The sequence below is a fragment of the Phyllostomus discolor genome, chromosome 7, assembly GCF_004126475.2.
Source record: "Phyllostomus discolor isolate MPI-MPIP mPhyDis1 chromosome 7, mPhyDis1.pri.v3, whole genome shotgun sequence".
Lineage (NCBI taxonomy): Eukaryota > Metazoa > Chordata > Mammalia > Chiroptera > Phyllostomidae > Phyllostomus > Phyllostomus discolor.
In genome coordinates, this window is record NC_040909.2 from 66,590,349 (window position 1) to 66,595,137 (window position 4,789).

Here is a 4,789-nt window from a genome sequence, read left to right on the forward strand (position 1 = left end):
TCTATTATTTTCTTTTCTCTATGTACTTGGGGCTTTGTTTTTTTTTTTAACTTCCTTTAAGTATAAAGTTAGATTATTTATTTGAGATTTTTATTGTTTCTTGAGCTAGGCCTGTAATGCTATGAATTTCCTTTTTTTTGGACTGCTTTCACTGTGTCCCATAAATTTGGATTGTTGTGTTCTCATTTTCATTTCTTTCAAGATGTCTTTTGATTTATTCCATAATCTCATTATTAACCCATTCATTGTTTAGTAACATGTTATTTAGCCTCCATGCCTCATGTGTTTTTCAGGGTTTTTTTTTCTTGCGATTGATTTATAGTTTCATACTATTATGGTCAGAGAAGATGCTTAATATGTTCAATCTTCTTAAATTTATTGAGACTTGTTTTGTGTCCTAACAGGTGGTCTATCCATGAATATGTTCCATGTGCGTTTGAAAAGAATGTATTTCACTGCTTTGGGGTGAAATTCTCTGAATATATTAATTAAATCCATCTGACCTAGTGTGTCATGGAAGCTGTTTCTGGATCCTCTTGAAGCATGGGAACCTATTTATGCTGAGCTTGTTTACCATAGTACTGACAATGGACAGAATCTGTGAAACAGCCATCCTCACCAGAGAGTGGAGTCCCTGTTTTCCCACAATACCCACTTGGCCTATTTTATCTCTTCTCATTTTCTGCCTGGTCCCTTTCAGCATTTGAGTTTTCAGCTTTACTGCAACAACTTTGAGGTCAGAGAGTACAATAGGTTGTCTTTACCTGCAGGAGACATGTTCTAAGACCCACAGTGGATGCTTGAAATTGCAGTAGTACAGAACCATATGGATACTGTTTTTTTCCAGTGCAGACATACATACCTATGACAGTTTAACTTATAAATTAGGTACAGTAAGACATTAATAACAACTAATAATAAAATACAACCACTATAAGAATATATTATAATAAAAGTTATGAACACAATAGAAGGGATCAAAAGCATGTTAGGTGAAGCAGAGGATCAAATCAGTGAGCTGAAGGACAAGGTAGAAAAAACACCCAGCAAGAGCAAGAAAAGGAAAAAAGTCTTGGAAAAAATGAAGAGGTGTTAGGAAAACTGCAGGACAACATGAAATGTAATAATATCCATATAGGAGGGATACCAGAAGGAGAAGAACAAAGGATAGTAAACCTGTTTGAAAAAGTAATTATGGAAAACTTCCTTAATTTGATGACAGAAAGAGTCACACAAGTTCAGGAAACACTGACAGTCCCAATCAAGAAAACCCAAAGAAGCACACTTCAAGATACAACATAATTAAAATGGCAAAATTCCAAGACAAAGAGAATCTTAAAGGCAGCAAAGGAGAAACAGGAAATAACATACAAAGGAGCCCTGATAACTCTGGCAGTAGACTCCTCAGTGGAAACTCTCCAACTCAAAAAGGATTGGCAAGGAATATTCCAAATAACGAAAAAAAAGGCCTGAAACCAAGACTACTCTAACCAGCAAGGCTCTCAATTAAAATGGAAGGCCAAAGAGGAGTTTCCCAGACAAAAGAAGGCTTAAACAATACACTTTCACCAAACCAGACATGCAAGAGATGCTAAAGGGTGTGCTGTAAGAAAAAGGAAAAAAAGAGTGAGATAGAAAGAGAAACACAGGTCCGAAGGAGGTAAAATGGCAATGAATAACTACCCATCAATAACTTTAAACATAAATGGATTAAGTGCTCCAATAAAAAGACATGGAAAAGCTGAATTGATAAGAAATCATGAGCCACACATATACTGCTTACAAGAGACGCACCTCAGAACAAAAGACCTACAAAGACTGAAAGTGAAGGGCTGGAAACAAATATTCCAAGAAAATGGACAGGAAAAGAGGCGGCAGTAGCAATACTCATATCAGACAAAATAGACTTCCAAACAAGGTTCATAAAAAAAACGTCCACTTCATAATACTCCAGGGAAGAATCCATCAAGGCAAACATTCTAAATATATATGCACCCAACATAGGACCACTTAATACATAAGGAAAACCTTGGAGGATTTCAAGAAAGATATTGACAGCAATACAATTATAGTAGGGGATTTTAACACCCCACTGTCAAAAATGGATAGATCTTTCAAACAAAATATCAACAAAAACATTGTGGCATTGAACAATGTCCTACCTCAAATGTACTTAACCTTTCATCCCAAAGAAGCAAAATACACAAATGCACATGGAACATTTTCAAAGATAGACTACATGATAGAACACAAAACAAGCCCCCATAAATTCAAGAAAATTGAAATCACATCAAGCATTTTCTCTGACCACATGGGACTTAAAGTAGAAACCAACCTCAAGGAAAGAAGTCAAAAATGCTCAAACTCATGGAGCTTGAATAGTATGCTATTAAACAATGAATGAGCAAGAATGAGATCAAGGAAGAAATCAAAAAGTTTCTGGAAAACAAATGAAAATTAACTCATAATAATCCAAAACTTATGAGACACAGCAAAGGCAGTCCTGAGAGGGAAGTTCATAGCAGTACAGGTCTACCTAAAAAAAGATAGAAACATTTAAAATAAAAAAATTTTAACCCTACACCTACAAGAACTTGAGGAGCAACAACAAAGACAGCCCAGAGCAAGTAGAAGAAAGGAAATAACCAAGATCAGAGCACAATAAAATGACATAGAGACTAAAAGCACAATTCTAAGAATCAATGAAACCAAGAGCTGGTTCTTTGAAAAGATAAACAAAATAGGCCTTCAAGCAGGCTCTGCAAGAAAAAAAGAGATATGACCCAAATAAACACAATCAGAAATGAAAGAGGACAGATTACACCTGATACTACAGAAATACAAAAAATTAAGAAATTACTACAAAGAGCTATATGCCAAGAAATTTTAAAATCTAGGTGAAATGGACAAATTTTGAGAAAAATATAATCTTCCAAAACTTAATGAAGGAGAAGCAGAAAGCACGAACAGACCAATAACAGCTGACAAAATTGAAGCAGTAATAAAAAAATCTCCCAACACACAAAAGGCCTGGACCAGACAGTTTCACAGGAGAATTCTGCAAAGCATTTAAGGAAGAGCTAACCCCCAATCCTTCACAGACTAATGCAAAATATCCAAAAAGATGGAAGACTCCCAACATTTTTTATGAAGCCAGCATCATTCTAATCCCAAAACAGATAAAAACCCAACAAAGAAAGAAAACTATAGGCCAATATCACTGATGAACATAGACACTAAAATCCTCAACAAAATATTAGCAAACTGCATCCAGCAATAAATTAAAAAGGTCATACACCATGATCAGGTGGGTTTCATCCCAGGGATGCAGGGATGCTACAATATTTGCAAATGAATAAATATATCACATAAACAAAAGGAAAGAGAAAAATCACATGATCATATCAATAGATGGGGGAAAGGATTTGATAAGGTACAGCACCCATTTATGATAAAACCACTCAGCAAGAGGGAATAGAGGGAGCACTCCTCAACTAATAAAGGTCATATATGAGAAACCTACAGCCAACATCCTATTCAATTGGCAAAAACTAAAACCTTTCCCCCTAAGATCAGGAAGAAGACAAGGATGTCTACTATCTCCACTCCTATTTAACATAGTACTGGAAGTCTTAGCCACAGCAGTCACAGAAGAAAAAGAAATAAAAGGCATCCAAATTGGAAAGGAGGAGGCACCACTAACATTTTTTGCAGATGACATGATGATGTACATAGAAAATCCTATAGACTCCAGCAAAAAACTACTTGACCTAATAAGTGAATTTGTCAAAACAGTGGGATACAAAGTCAATATTCAGAAATCAAAGGCATTTTTGTACACGAACATAGAAATATCAGAAACAAAAATCAGGACAAAAAAAAAACCCATTTACTGTAGCAACCAGAAAAATAAAGTACCAAGGGATAAACCTAACCAAGGAGGTAAAAGACTTGTACTCAGCAAACTACACAACACTGTACAAAGATATTAAGGAAGACACAAACTAATGGAAGTATGTACACTGCTCATGGATTGAGTGATCATTAAAATGTCCAACTATCCAAAGCAATTTATAGATTCAACACAATTCCTATTAAAGTGCCAATGACATATTTCACAGATATAGAACATTTCAAAAATTCATATGGAACCACAAAGGGCCCCGAATAGCTGCAGCAATTTTGAGAATTCTAAAATGTTTGGAATTTCCTCAGGAAACTAAAAATGGCACTACCTATTGACCTGGAAATTTTACTGCTGGGATTATATCCAAAGAACCCTGAAACACCAATCCAAAAGAACCTATTTACCCCAGTGTTCATAGCAACACAATTCACAATAGCCAAGTGCTGGAAGCAACCTAAGTGCTCACCAGTAAATGAATGGATCAAAACTATGGTACATTTACATGATGGAATTGTATTCAGCAGGAAGAAAGAAGGAGCTCCTACCCTTTGCAACAGCATGGATGGAATTGGAGAGCATTATGCTAAGTGAAATAAACCAGACAGTGAAAAACAAATATCATACGATCTCACTTTAACTGGAACCTAATCAACAAAACAAACAAGCAAGGAAAATATAACCAGAGAAATTTATATTAAGAACAATGTGACAGTAATCAGAGTTGAGGTAGGAGGGGCTAATGGGAAAAAGGGGGAAATGGATTTCAGGAACAGGTATAAAGGACACATGGACATAACCAATTGGGGGTGGAATCAGGGGAGGGAGGTGGTGATGGCTGTGGTGTGGGGGAGTGTTGGGAGGAAAATGGAGACAACTGTACTT